The 14,847-nt window shown below is 45.2% G+C and overlaps 1 pseudogene; it reads right to left on the bottom strand.

Annotated features, from left to right (window-relative positions):
- The window catches only part of LOC136136908 (large ribosomal subunit protein eL8-like), a 38,770-nt pseudogene extending 28,182 nt beyond the window's left edge, over positions 1-10,588 (bottom strand).
- Between the last annotated feature and the right edge of the window lie 4,259 nt (positions 10,589-14,847).

The raw sequence follows: 14,847 nt of genomic DNA, 5'->3' as shown, positions 1-14,847 counted from the left end.
GGCTTCCCTGGCGGCACAGTGGTTAAGAATCTGCCTGCCAATGCAGGGGACACAGGTTCGAGCCCTGGTCTGGGAAGATTCCCACATGCTGTGGAGCAACTAAGCCCGTGCACAACTACTGAGCCTGCACACCACAACTACTGAGCCCGTGTGCCACAACTACTGAGCCTGCACTCTAGAGCCTGCGAGCCACAACTACTGAAGCCTGAGCACCTAGAGCCCGTGCTCCGCAACAAGAGAAGCCACTGCAATGAGAAGCCCGCGCACCACAACCAAGAGTAGCCCCCGCTCCCCGCACCTAGAGAAAACCCGCGTGCAGCAACAAAGAACCAAAGCAGCCAAAAGTAAATAAATAAATTTTATTTAAAAAAAAAAAGAAGAGTAAGTGAGGTAAGAGACACAAAGTGCTTAGGGCAGTGTTTGCACACAGTAAATACACAGTAAATAATGTTTTATCATTATGGCCTTGTTCGTTCAGGCCAGAATTAGACCCAAGTTATCTGGCCACCAAGGCCTCTCGCTCCTGACCGTGCAGGTAGCTTCTAGGAAGCAAGAAGCCAGGGCCCGCTGACAAAGCCCCAGGGCATAGCCTGACTTGTCCATCTTCAGGCGCCTCCTGCTCAGGCAGGTCCAGGTCTCCCCTTTCACGCGAAGGTGGAGCCACAGCTCAGACACATCTGATGTCAGCAGTGAACCTCAACACACAGGCAAAACCTGCGAGTGCCCATCTTTCCCCTCAGTGGTCAGCTTGTGACGCAAAACCCTGCTCCAAGAACTGATTTTGGGAGTCCTTCGCTGTACCTTTCACCCTGGTGTCCTGCCAAGCCCTGTGCTTGAGGCGGCCTCATTCTCCAGCTCTGGCCTCTCAGGCACCACTCTTTTCCATGAACAATTCAATGAGTTCTTTCTTCAGCCCAGCCATGCGTCAGCGAGGCCCGACACGGGCTTGGCTCACCACCTCCAATCAGTGGGATTGCTGGACTCCAATCACCAGTAAGGGTGGCCCCCTCTCTGCTGGGGCTGCTCTTTCCTGGGTGTTCCCTTGGCTGTTACCCTCACCCTGGTAACTATTCTTTATTTATTTTTTTTTTTTGCGGTACGCGGGCCTCTCACTGTGTGGCCTCTCCCGTTGCGGAGCACAGGCCCCGGACGCGCAGGCTCAGCGGCCATGGCTCACGGGCCCAGCCGCTCCGCGGCATGTGGGATCTTCCTGGACCGGGGCACGAACCCGTGTCCCCCGCATCAGCAGGCGGACTCTCAACCACTGCGCCACCAGGGAAGCCCTGGTAACTATTCTTGAGGGATTTCTGTGATTGCTTTTAAAGCAATCTCTCCTCCCCCTCCTCCATCCCCACACCCCACTGTCAGGTTGGGCTTCCCTGATCTCAGGGAAATAGACCTAGAATTCAAGCTCATGTTGCTGCTTCATGGAGAGGCTCAAGGGACACCAAGGAAAACCCAGCCTTTCATGGTGGTTGTGAGGCCTGGAGATATTTATGCAAACTGTTTAGCACATGCCCAGCAAATTATAGACTTTCATTAAATAACCTAGATGCTATTGTTATTATTCACTGTGCAATCAACCTAAAAGCAGTCCCACTAAAACGGAGCGGGAAGACTGCAACTGTACCTCCCAGAGTGTTGCCCTCTTACTGTGATGGACTTTTCCTTCTCTAGGCTGCCTCTGAAGTTCAATGCCAGTTGGGTTCCCCTACAGGAACTTCTTGTCATGGGAGGGGAAACATACAGGTGATTTGTTCTACAACTTGTTTAGGGTCATCCTTTCTTAGAAAATAAGGCAAATAAATTGAATGGGTGAGAGGAAGCACTACGTGTTTGGGAAGCGTCTATGACATTGTTGGTTGCAGAAAGTAGGGGTGAGGTAGAGAGGGGGCAGAGCAAATATGAAAAATGGGAAGGGTGTTCCAAGGGCGCCTTCATCTGCTTTGCAGTACTGTGTAGGACCAAGATGACAGCTCCATTCCCTCTTTCATCCTCGGACAGTCCTATGAGGTGGGATATTATTACCCCATTTTCACTTGAGAACACTGAGGGGAGTGGTCAGATAACTTACCTGAGGTTCAACAGCTGTTGAGAAGCAGCATTGAGTACTGAGATTCACCCCAGGTCAGCCTGAGCCAGAGCTTACGTGCATCCTTCCCAGATTGCTGTCTTCTCCATAGTGGTCCTGGGGTAGGGAAAGCAAGAAAGATCTGGAGTGAAGTAGCCTGATTTCCATTTCCTGACCCAAGCTACAAGAGGTGGGACAGCACTGCATTCACCCCCAGCACGGGGCCTGGCTACGGTAGGCTCCCAGCAAACACTGAGTGGGGCAAACAATGAGAACTGAGTTCAGGTGAACTCTAGCCAGGCCACGGAAAAAGGGCAGACAAATACCCATACTAGAAGTGCCATTTGCATCTTTTCTAAATGCTCTTTATTTGCTTCTCCCACAAGGATCTTGAATCAGGAACCCAGAGAAAAATGCAGTTATATAGTTTGTTTGGGAACCATTACTTTTCATTTATTTATTTATTTTAAATAGACAAAATAACAGTGCCCATGAGATGCCTATAAAAAAGGCGTTGACCTAAATAATGTATATGTAATTTACAATGATTTCTCTTTCATTCTAAGATTCTTAGAATTAATACTTACATTTGGGGGCTGGAAAGGATCTTGGCATTTTTCTGATCAAAAAACCCCATTTCTCAGATGGGAAAGTTGACACAATATCATGCGGCTTGTCTAAGGCCAGCCTCCATGGAGCAGCAGAGCTGGTTAAAAGGCCAGGGCACTTCCTACAGGTCACAAGTTTTTAAATTGTGGAGAAGAAGCCACCAGCAGGTAGTAAAATTAATTTTATAAATTACAACCAACTTTTATCTTTATTTTTTAAGATTTTTTTAATAGATTTCATTTTTGAGAGCAGTTTTAGGTTAACACAAAAATTGCACAGAAGGGACATTTTTAATTGATGAACTGATATTGATACACGATTATTAACTAAAGTCCATTGTTTATGTTAGGGTTCACTGTTCGTGATACTCTATGGGTTTTGACAGATGCATGTCATGTGTCCATCATTACCATATCATACAGAATAGTCTTGCTGCCCTAGAAATGTCCTGTGCTCCACCTATTCATCTCTCCCCCACTCCTCCTGGACCTGTAATTCAATTTTTTATACACAAGATAGAATAGAATAAAAAAATCATAGTGCATACCTCATGGTATGGATATTAGTTCATGAAACTTTTAGATATTTGTAAATACATGTGTATTTGGGTTAAAATGTAAAATATATTTCTTACTGTGGATTGAAGAGAAAAAATGTTTGAGAAACACTGCTCTAAGCTATCTTTTACTTAAAATTCTAGGGAATAAATCCAGAAAATGAATACACAGATGGAACATTTCTTATATGAAACCGAAGCAAGAAAAACACATAACCAAGAGACATTACCAAAATAAACAAGCATAAAAAAATACTCTGAAGAGTGAGTACAAAGAGGTCAGAAAATTACTGTTTTTCCCCAAATCAGTTTTGATTTTAGTTTTCACTGGGCCTGCAAATCATTCAAATTTGAAGACTTTAAAGTTCTCAGAATATAAGCTACAGTTAAGTGTGTAGTGGGGAAGGGGTAGGAGCAAGGGCTGCCTCCTTACAAACTGATTCTGTTCAAAGTTTCCAAAACTGTTAGGTCCGTATGGTAATCAACAAAGAAAAATTTCTTTTCCAGAGGGTTTTTGAGGTTTGTTTGGCTCTACAGCTTCACATTTCTTCCTTTTTCATCAGAAAAATCACAGAACAGGGACGCCGTTGTATTTAACTTCATGTAATATCAGGTGTCTGAAGATTTCTAAAAAATTTGAATTTATGCCTGAGTTAGATTCCTCTATTTTTAAAAATCTCCTTTCCATGTATATCGATGCTTCATGTGTCCAGGAGACATGTGGAATCTAGATATACCAGGGTGTCTAAGAGAAAATCCTGATTTCCAACTCAGAATCGCATTGGCTCATTATGTGGCCTGCAGGTAGACTAGGGTTTGAGTCCCAGGTTCTACTAGTGATCCCTGCGTGAGCTTGAAAAGGAATTCTCTCCTAGGGTTCTTTTTAAAAAATTTTTATATATATATTTATTTGGCTGCGCCGGGTCTTAGTTGTGGTATGCAGGATCTTTTTAGTTGTGGCATGCGGGATCTAGTTCCCTGACCCGGGATTGAACCCAGGCCCCTTGCCTTGGGAGCACAGAGTCTTAACCACTGGACCACCAGGGAAATCCCAGGATTCTTTTTTAAGAGTGACATATAAAAATTCCATAGTAAATGATGCTAAGATTATATTAAGTGCTTCTCCTTGTATGAGTAATGTGCTGGGCTAAGCCCTTTGCATGTGCTTCTAATCCCATCAAGAATCCTATGACACAGAAATTATTGTACTCATTTAACAGTTGAATAAACTTAATCTCAGAAAGCTTAAGGAGCATGCCCAACACCACCCAGAAAGATAGTGGTTAAGCTAGATTGGAACCCATGCCTGAAAGAGCATGGGCCTATCCTTCTGTGTGCCCCCAGGGCCTAATACAGTGCTCCGTACGTAGAACATGCTCAGTAGATGTTTCCTGAAGGGATGACTGATGGATAAGCAAAAGCTCAGCAAAGATTTGGGGGTGGGATAAGTAAGATACTACTACTAGTACTGCAATGATAATATATTATGCAATATAATAACATAATATACTACCACTACTTCTATATCTGTCATTCATTGAACACTTATTTGTGACAGGCACTATGTTAAAGGCTTTACATGCATTCTATTATGTACAGAATGTACCTACAGGAATTAACATAGCATATGATGTCAATGTTACTAACATTATTACATATGACTATAATGGGAGCTATCAACATTATAGCAAAAGAGCTGAAAGTTATGATCTCTTCCAACACACACACTTGGTGCTTCTCTTGGAGCAGTATTGAACAGGTCCAACTGAGGGTCAGCTCTTTCAGCAGTGAACCAACCCCAAACCTGGTTTCTCCTTCTGTCTCTTTTTCAGGTGGGTGCAATTATAACACGCTGTGTTGGTTAATCCCTACATCATATAAGGAGGCGCTTTTTGGTGTGAGGGAGGAAGGGGGTTGCGTTTTTGTGCTCGTGCCTAGTTTGCATAAGGTACTCTTCTCGTTTGGGCTGAAATGAGAAAGAAGCCATGTGGTCTGATGGTGGCAGCTGGGGGGAGAAGGTGGTGACTCCGCAGGACTCTGCGTGGAACAGTGCAGGGCAGCTCTGGGGAGCAGCACGATTGGCCTCCCCCTAAGCCATGTGCGGGCTGCGAGCTCTGAGCAGAATCAGCCTGTCAGGCAGCCCTGGCAGGTAGGAAGGAGAGGAAGAAAGTTGCCTGTGGTGGGACCTGGTCAGGTTGTGTCAGTGGCCTTGGGGACACCACGAGCAAGTTCTGGGACACAGGACTGTGTGGCATCATGCTAGTACTGAAAGTTCTTTGCAACCCAAGATAGCATATTTTTTTTTTTTTTTTTTTTTTTTTTTTGCGGTACGCAGGCCTCTTACTGCTGTGGCCCCTCCCATCGCGGAGCACAGGCTCCGGACGCGCAGGCTCAGCGACCATGGTTCACAGGCCCAGCCGCTCCGCATCATGCGGGATCCTCCCGGACCGGGGCACGAACCCGTGTCCCCTGCATCGGCAGGTGGACTCCCTACCACTGTGCCACCAGGGAAGCCCAAGATAGCATATTTTTAAAGTGGGAAAGTACCAGGTATTGCTCACAGGTCTAGGTAAGGTCTTGAGCCTGTAGCCTTGAAATTAAACTTCAGGCAGGAATATTATGCATATTTTTAGAAATATAGCATTTTATCATAACCGGAGGTCTTCAATCTAGTGGTCCTACTATTGAACTCAGTATCAATATATTTTGAAACAGGACTTATATAAATAGAATATGAAGTCACTGTTACCTCTAACGACTTGAAAGTTTTTCAACAAAAATTCTCGTGGAAGAGATCTTAGAGTGTATTCATTCATTCATTCATTCAAGCTACAGTTTATTATCCTTTTTAAAAAATATTTACATTCTCTGAGGTAGGCTGATGGTGACCTGAGTATACAGAGATCTTGGGAAGTCTGTAAAATATGAATAAAATTTCTTTGCCATATTCTAAGAACTTAAAAAAAAATTCATGTGAGATAATGTATGGAAAGTAATTGGTAAGTGGTAAAACATGATATGAAATTATTGTGTTTTACCTATTAAAGAAACGAGACATGGAGCGAGCAAAAATTTTGCTGAAAGTCATCATTAGCTAGTAAAGGAGGGACAAAGATGAAGTATAAATTCAGGTAACTGGACACATTACATGCTGGAGTTGATTCAGCAAAACAGTTTCCGGGCTTCGCTGGTGGCGCAGTGGTTGAGAGTCCGCCTGCTGATGCAGGGCACGCGGGTTTGTGCCCCGGTCCGGGAGAGTCCCGCGTGCCGCGGAGCGGCTGGGCCCGTGGGCCGTGGCTGGTGGGCCTGTGCGTCCGGAGCCTGTGCCCCGCGGCGGGAGAGCCCGCAGCGGTGGGGGGCCCGCGTACCGCAAAAAACAAACAAACAAACAAACAAAAACAGTTTCCTTTTTGTAGCCAGGATGTGCGTGACTGTAAGAAACATCAGTCCAACTAAGGTAAAACGGGGTACTTACTGAGAGTACACAGAGATCTCACAGGATCCAAGGACAGAAAACGAAGTGTTGCTGGGCTCCATTCAAATTGGCCAGAGAACTGGGGAGCCCTCAGGAGCAGGGTGACTCTTCCCTGTGTCAATCTGTCTCTGCTTCTGCGCCAGCTTCCGCCTTTCCTCCATTTTGCCTCCCTTTCTCTGCTTCTTCACCCTGCCAGAGGCACAGCTTGGCCGTTCCTCCTGGACTTACACCATGGCTGGTAAGCTCCAGGACCCACCCTCAATTGACTACACACACTGAAGTCCTTCAGAGAGGAAGGAACTAGCCTGGCTCTTCTGAGAAAACCTGGGCCACTCAAGTCGTTTCTGAGCAAATGATTGGTTCTTGCTGGGTCAGGTGTGTGCTCACCCCTGGTCCAATCAGCTGTGCGTTTCCCCACCCCCATCACCTCCACCGCCCATCCCTAGAAGTCACATTACCTTACACTGTCTTGTGTAGCTATATCTTCCAGAGAGCTGTGGCTGGCAAGGGTGCTAAATTGCCAGGCTGGATGTTATCACATAAAGAGAGAAGCTATTTATAGGGAGACTGTACTTGGAAAGCCTTTATGATGTATTTCATTTATGAAATCTAAGCCCCAAATTTCCTGGTCAAAAAAATTCAATTCAAGGGAACTCCCTGGCAGTCCAGTGGCTAGGACTCCATGCTTCCACGCTGAGGGCCCAGGGTTCAATCCCTGGTCAGGGAACTAATATCCCACAAGCCTTGAAGCACGGCCAAAATAAAAAAAATCAATTCAATTTAATAAATATTGTGTTGGGCTCTGAAGATAAGACATATATGCCCATAAGATATGTCCACAAATAATTATAATACAAGACAATTCTATGAAAGTTTCTTAGAAAACTTTTAAGAAACTGGGGCTTCCCTGGTGGCACAGTGGTTAAGAATCTGCCTGCCAATGCAGGGGACAGGGCTTCGAGCCCTGGTCCGGGAAGATCCCACATGCCGTGGAGCAACTAAGCCCGTGAGCCACAGCTACTGAGCCTGAGCTCTAGAGCCCACGAGCCACAACTACTGAGACCACGCTCCACAACTACTGAAGCCTGCGTGCCTAGAGCCCGTGCTCGGCAACAAGAGAAGCCACTGCAACGAGAAGCCTGCGCACCGCAACAAAGAGTAGCCCCCGCTCGCTGCAACTAGAGAAAGCCTGCGCGCAGCAACGCAGACCCGATGCAGCCAAAAATAAATAAATAAATGAATACATTTTTTAAAAAAAGAAAACTTTTAAGAAACTTACAAAATTACATGAAAGCTTTATAAAGGATTGTAAGGGTTAAGAACAGGCCTCCCTAAGGTGTGCTAATTTGGCATGTGGATTATTTTGTGCTAAAGGCAATGGAGACCCTGTAGGCTCAAGAGAAACTACTGCCCCTCCCTTAACTACCTGGAAGAGTTAAAATTGGGGATTTTTCCCAGAAAAAGTTATTACCAGAAATAAATTTTATCTAAGCAGTGCCATCTATATGGCAGAGTAAACATCTAATTCCCAGCCATCTGCTCTTCTTATTCTGAAATTGCCTTCCTGTCCTTGGAAATTCCAGGCCCTGATCCCATTCCTTAGCTCAGGATGGCATATATGCCTCATTTTATCTTTCTGTCTCTGAACCTCTCATGTATGTAGGGTTTCCATATGCACAGATTAAAATTTGATTTTCTCCTGTTCATCAGTCTTACATCAATTTCATTCTTAGACCAGCCAGAAGAACCTAGAAGGGTAGAGGTAAGCTTTTCTTCCTCCCAGACAGCTTTTTTTTAAATACATAAATTTATTTTATTTATTTATTTACTGGCTGCGTTGGGTCTTCGTTGCTGTGCATGGTCTTTCTCTAGTTGCGGCGAGCGGGGGCCGCTCTTCATTGAGGTGCGCTGGCTTCTCATTGCCGTGGCTTCTCTTGTTGCAGAGCATGGGCTCTAGGCACGCGGGCTTCAGTAGTTGTGGCACACAGGCTCAGTAGTTGTGGCGCACAGGCTTAGTTGCTCCGTGGCATGTGAGATCCTCCCGGACCAGGGCTTGAACCGATATCGCCTACATTGGCAGGCAGACTCTTAACCACTGTGCCACCAGGGAAGCCCCCAGACAATTTTAAATCTCCTGGGGGAGTCAGAAAACTTTCACTGAGTAAATGCACTTTGAGATACATCTTGAAGTGTTCATTAAATTTTTATAGAGTGACCAGGAGGACATATGTGAAGCAGTGGGAAAAGAATAAGCAAAAACTTGGAGAAGGGAAACTATGTGTGTGCTCTGTGACAGCAAAAACTACAATGTGGCTAAAGAGCAGGGTGCAGGAGGGAGAAAAAGAAACCAGCACGAATTGACTGGTCTCAAGTATATGCTGGACATTTTCAGATGTCACCTCATTTAATCGTTTCAGCAATCCTTGAGGTGGTGTCTATTGCCCCTATTTTACCAAGTGCACAAAGGCCGAAGCCATTCCCTCCATTGTACCGTGGTGAGGATGAGGTGGAGAGGATGCAGAGAGCAGAGGGAGGGAGGTTGCCTGCCAGGTAACGAGCCCACACTCGACTCCGGAGGCACTGGGAGGGAAGTCATGCAAGAATTCAGAGCCAAAAATGGCCTGATTGCCTCTGAATTTTAGAAAAATAATGCTGGTGGTAATGGAAGAATTAAACAGAGTATTCTTTCTCTCTCCTTCATTCATTTAATTCAAAATATATATTGAAAACTTCCTTTGGGACAAGACTGTGGTGTACCAGACCTGTGGGAAAAAATGTCTGGGGCAAGATACAGCTCCAAATCTCACGAAGTTTACAGTTTCTGTGTGTGTGCATATAATGCATAGCTCATATATACTATTTTATTTTATTTTATTTTATTTGGCTGTGCAACGTGGCTTGCAGGATCTTAGTTCCCTGACCAGGGGTTGAACCCGGGACCCCGCAGTGAAATCACTGTATCCTAACCACTGGACCTCTGGGGAATTCCCATTTGAGCTAATTTTTCTTTGTTTGTTTGGGTTTATTTTTGGCCAAAGAATTTTTATTACTTTTATGTACAGAAAATGCAATAGTGTACACTCACCTGGCCAGTTTGGTAGGCAGCTCTTTGGCCTTTGCCTTTTCCAGCTTGGCAATGTGAGCCCCTGATTTTGGACCAAGGATGTTGCTTCCCCAGTGAAGGCAGAGGTTGTCATATCATCATCGTAATCAGTCCTGATGGCTTCCACTAGCTTAGCCAGAGCCCCTTTGTCTTCCGAGTTGACTTGTGTGAAGGCAATGGTGGTGCAGGTCTTCCTGTGGACCACATGTCCCGCCTGGCCATCCCCTTGATGATGCAGTAGGGATCCCCCATCTTACAGCACAGGGCAGGCAGGAAGACCACCAGCTCAATGGGATCCATGTCATGTACAATTACCACCAGCTGAGCCTTCTTGTTCTCCACCAAGGTGGGGACAGTATTAACCCGTGCTTGAAGGACAGGTGGCCTCTTGGTGGGGACATCCCCTTTGCCCTCAGCTTTCTTCTCAGCTCAGGCCAGCAACCTCTGCTTCTTCTCTTGCTTCATCTCTGGTCTGTACTTGTGGGCCAGCTTAAGCAGGTGAGTAGCTGTTTGGCGGTCCAAGGCCTGGGTGAATTGGTTAAAAGCAGGAGGCACTTTCAGCTGCTTATAGAGGATTTGCCACTGCAGCTGGATATAGCGGGGCCGTTTGACGAAGTAGGTGAGGTCCCTTTTGGGCTGGATGTCCTTTCCAATGCCAAAATTCTTGGGCCTTTTTTCAAACAGGAGATTGATCACCTTCTTGGCCTGCTGCTTCTTCACGGCAGCAGGGGCTGGGGCCACCTTCTTCCCCTGGGCCTTCTTTCCCTTCGGCATCTTGAACGGCTGGCAGAGAGAACTTGAGCTGATTTTTATATATGACGTAAAGTAAGGTCCAACTTCATTCTTTGCATGTGGCTATACAGCTTTCCCAGCACTGTTTGTTAAAAAGACTGTCTTTTCCTCATTGAACGGTCTTAGCACCTTTGTTAAAAAGCGTTTGACCGTATATTCAGGGTTTATTTCTGGGCTCTCTATTAGCTTCCATTGGTCTATATGTCTGTCCTATGACAGTACCATATTGTTTTGATTACTACACCTTTGTAGTAAGTTTTGAAATTAAGAAGTGTGAGTCTTCCGATTTTGTTCTTTTTCAAGGCTGTTTTGGCTCTTCTCTTGAGATTCCATTTGAATTTTAGGACGGGTTTTTCTATTTCTGCAAAAAAAGCCATTGAGATTTTGATAGCAATCACGTTTGAATCTGCAGATTGGGTAGTATTTACACAACATTTTGAATGCACTAAATGTCACAGAATTTATACTTTAAAATGGTTAATTATACATTTTGTGAATTTCAGCTTGATTAAAAAAAAAAAAATTGGGCAATTTTACCTGAAGAGCAGGTATGGGGATGGCATGAGGCTGCTGGAAGGTAAAGGAGGTTGCGATCAGAGGGAGGAATGTTGGGATTGAAGACCCCAATACTGAATAGTTTAGGGCAGGTGAGGGCCCCTGGAGTTGAGCAGTAAAAATGGCTAAGGTGACCCAAACCTTATCTCCAAAGACACTGACTTCACAAGGAGATTCAAGACTGCAACTTCAGAAGGATACATCTCCAGTTAGGGATGGTGGCCATCACTGGAGTGGGGTGGGGATAGCTGAGATTATAGGGGAATTTTATTACTATAGTAACTTTATAAGGAGAAAGAAAAATGAAAGTTGTTTTAAAGCTATAATACAGGAACTTTACTTTAGGAAAGGAGGACAATGACCTAAGTGCCTTTTTTTTTAATCGTCGTGGGAGTGGCAGCAAGGTGTCAGATGATACAGGCATGGATAGGGCGTGGGCAGGCCAGCTGACTTAATCTCCTATTTATTTTCAGAGTAATGGTCTGGCAGTAATATTGTGGAGCTGGGAAATGGCCAATCCTGCCTTCCAACCCTGAAGTATGTGAGGCTTGTTAGAGTAAACATCCCTCAATTCAAGATGATAGCCAGGTTTCAGTTAAGGCAAGGAATGGGAGACAGACTGGGGGTGTGGAAGGATTTGTTCACCATGAAATGGGGGTTCCAGAGAAAAGTGTGAGAAGGAAAGTAGCAGCTGGGGAATGTGTGTGGGAAGGCACAGGGCAGTTTGGGGACCAGTGTACAGGATAAGATGGATGACCAGAGGCATTCACATTTTGGCACTTATATGGAATGGGAATAGGGTAGTTCAGTGAGTCACAGTGGCCTTAAAGGCCCAGAAAGACCTGTGATGTCAAGTTGAGTAACAGTGGGACAGGCCTCCTGGGATTCAAACAGGATACTGGACTTCAGCTGGGACTTCGGACAGTAGAATTTGGGTAGACAATAAAACAACTGTACAAAGTCCCTGAGGCAGACACAATCATGGATAACTCGAGGGCCCACGAGCAAACCAGACAAACCAAAGCTGAAGGTTTGTATGGGGGTTTAGAAGGCTGGCTCCCAAGGGTGGGGCTGGGGTCTGAAGAGCCTTATAAGCCAGCAGAGGAGTCAAGACATGCTTTGTGGGCGGACTCTGGGAGGCTTCACGCCAAGGAGTACTTCCCAGAACTTCTGCTGCCAGTGTCCTTGTCCCCACAGTGAGCCACAGCCACCCCCCGCCTCTGCAGGAGACCTTCCAACACTGGCAGCCGTATGGCTGACAGGGTCTTGGTGCTCCGGCCGGGTGTCAGGCCTGAGCCTCTGAGGTGGGAGAGCCGAGTGCAGGACATTGGTCCACCAGAGACCTCCCGGCTCCATGTAATATCAAATGGTGAAAGCTCTCCCATAGATCTCCATCTCAGTGCTAAGACCCAGCTCCACTCAACAACCAGCAAGCTACAGTGCTGGACACCCTATGCCAAATAACTAGCAAGACAGGAACACAACCCCACCCATTAGCAGAGAGGCTGCCTAAAATCATAATAAGGTCATCGACAGCCCAAATCACACCACCGGACGTGGTACTGCCCACCAGAAAGACAAGATCCAGCCTTATCCTCCAGAACACAGGCACCAGTCCCCTCCACCAGGAAGCCTACACAACCCACTGAATCAGCTTTAGCCACTGGGGGTAGACACCAAAAACAATGGGAACTACGAACCTGCAGCCTGTGAAAAGGAGACCCCAAACACAGTAAGTTAAGGAAAATGAGAAGACAAAGAAACACACAGCAGATGAAGGAGGAAGGTAAAAACCCACCAGACCAAACAAATGAAGAGAAAATAGGCAGTCTACTTTTGACCATCTAGAGGGGTGGGGTAGGGAGGGTGGGAGGGAGACACAAGAGGGAGGGGATATGGGGATATGTGTATATGTAGAGCTGATTCACTTTGTTATAAAGCAGAAACTAACACACCACTGGAAAGCAATTATATTCCAATAAAGATGTTAAAAAAAAAGATATGATTTGTAAGTAACAAAGCTTCATTATGGGTTTTTACCAGTGGAAGGACATTCCACTGGTAAAACAGCATTTAAGGAAGATTAGTATGAGAAACATCCATGCTAAGTGGATTGGGGCAGGAAAAATTGGGCTTGCCACAGATTTTGCAACTATCCAAACATGATGTGGTATAGGATTGGACTAGGGAGGAGGAAAAATGATAATTTCAAAATAAAAACAAACAGAACTCAGTTTATATGTGGGAGAGATAAAGAAAAGAAGGGATTAAAATTTTTCAAAAATTTGAACCTGGCTGAGAGTTATATCAAGCATGGGCAGGGGAGACCTGAAAGAGAAGGACCAGTTTAGGGGGAAGGAGTGGACAGTGATGAATTGAGTTTGGGACCTAGATTCATTTGAATCTTACAGCAAAGTGAGACTTTGCATCTAACCATGTGGAACAACTAAGTATCATGTTATATAGATAAAGAAATCTTGAATTTGAGATAACACAGGACATCCTAGAAGAGATGTCCTAGAGGCAGTTGGCCATTCAGAGCTGTACTTTAACGACAGATCAAAACTAGTGATATCCATTTTGGAGTCACAGGAATCGTCTTGTCAAATAACTGTAGGAATGGATGAATTATCCAAGGGACAGGAAACAGTGAGAAGAGGAGAAAAGCCATAGGAGGAGACAGCAGAGAATTGAATCAAGAGGCAGAAAAGAGACAGGAATTTTGGCTTTGCTATTTGTTAGCTATAGGAACTTTACAATTTATTGACCTTCTCTGGGTCTCAAACTGCAGTCATATCAAGGCTTTCCAGAGTCGGGGTGGGGTGTGGTTGGGGAATTTGCTTCCAAGCTTTGAGTGAGCTTGGAAGCAGCCTCCGCTCCCTGGCTGTTGGCTGGAGACATTGGTATCTAACCATGTAAGCTTCTCCATAAGGGCACTTAGAACATGGCAGCTGTCTTCTCTCTGAAAGTGAGTGAATGAGAGAGGGCCCGGTCTCATACAACCAAATCTCAGAGGTAACATCTCATCACTTTTGCCAAATTCTATTCATTAGAAACAAGTCAAGGGGAAAGGCTTACATAAGGGTGTGAATACTAGGGGGCAGGATTATTGGAGGCCATTTTAGCAACTGCCTGCCATAATATCTAACAGTTATATTCTTAGACACTCATACTCATTACTTTTGTAGCTAGTTCACTTAAATTGGCAATTTAATAAATATTGAATCCACTGAGGTGGACACAGGCACAGGTGGGGCACAAAGAAGGCAATTTTACTTAGAGGGAAATTATGCTTGCACTGATTTTTTTTTTTTTTTTTTTGGCTGTGTTGGTCTTAATTGCCTCACATGGGATCTTTCCTTTCGGTGCGTGGGCTCCAGAGCAGGTGGGCTCTGTAGTTGCGGTGCGTGGGCTCAGTAGACCTGTGGCACGTGGGATCTTAGTTCCCTAACCAGGGATGGAACCCGAGTCCCCTGCATTGGAAGGCAGATTCTTAACCACTGGACCACCAGGGAAGTCCCGCTTGCACTGATTCTTAACGGATAAAAAGGAGTTTATCAGGAGACAAGATGGCCAAGTTAAAAGTTTATCCAACGATTATAATTTGGACTGTGGAGTTCTTAGGAACTGATTTTAAAGTTGAGTGGAAATATGGCAGGCATGAAGAAAATATTTCCTAATTTGAG

The sequence above is a fragment of the Phocoena phocoena genome, chromosome 17, assembly GCF_963924675.1.
Source record: "Phocoena phocoena chromosome 17, mPhoPho1.1, whole genome shotgun sequence".
Taxonomy (NCBI): domain Eukaryota; kingdom Metazoa; phylum Chordata; class Mammalia; order Artiodactyla; family Phocoenidae; genus Phocoena; species Phocoena phocoena.
This window is presented reverse-complemented; position numbering and strand designations above follow the sequence as displayed.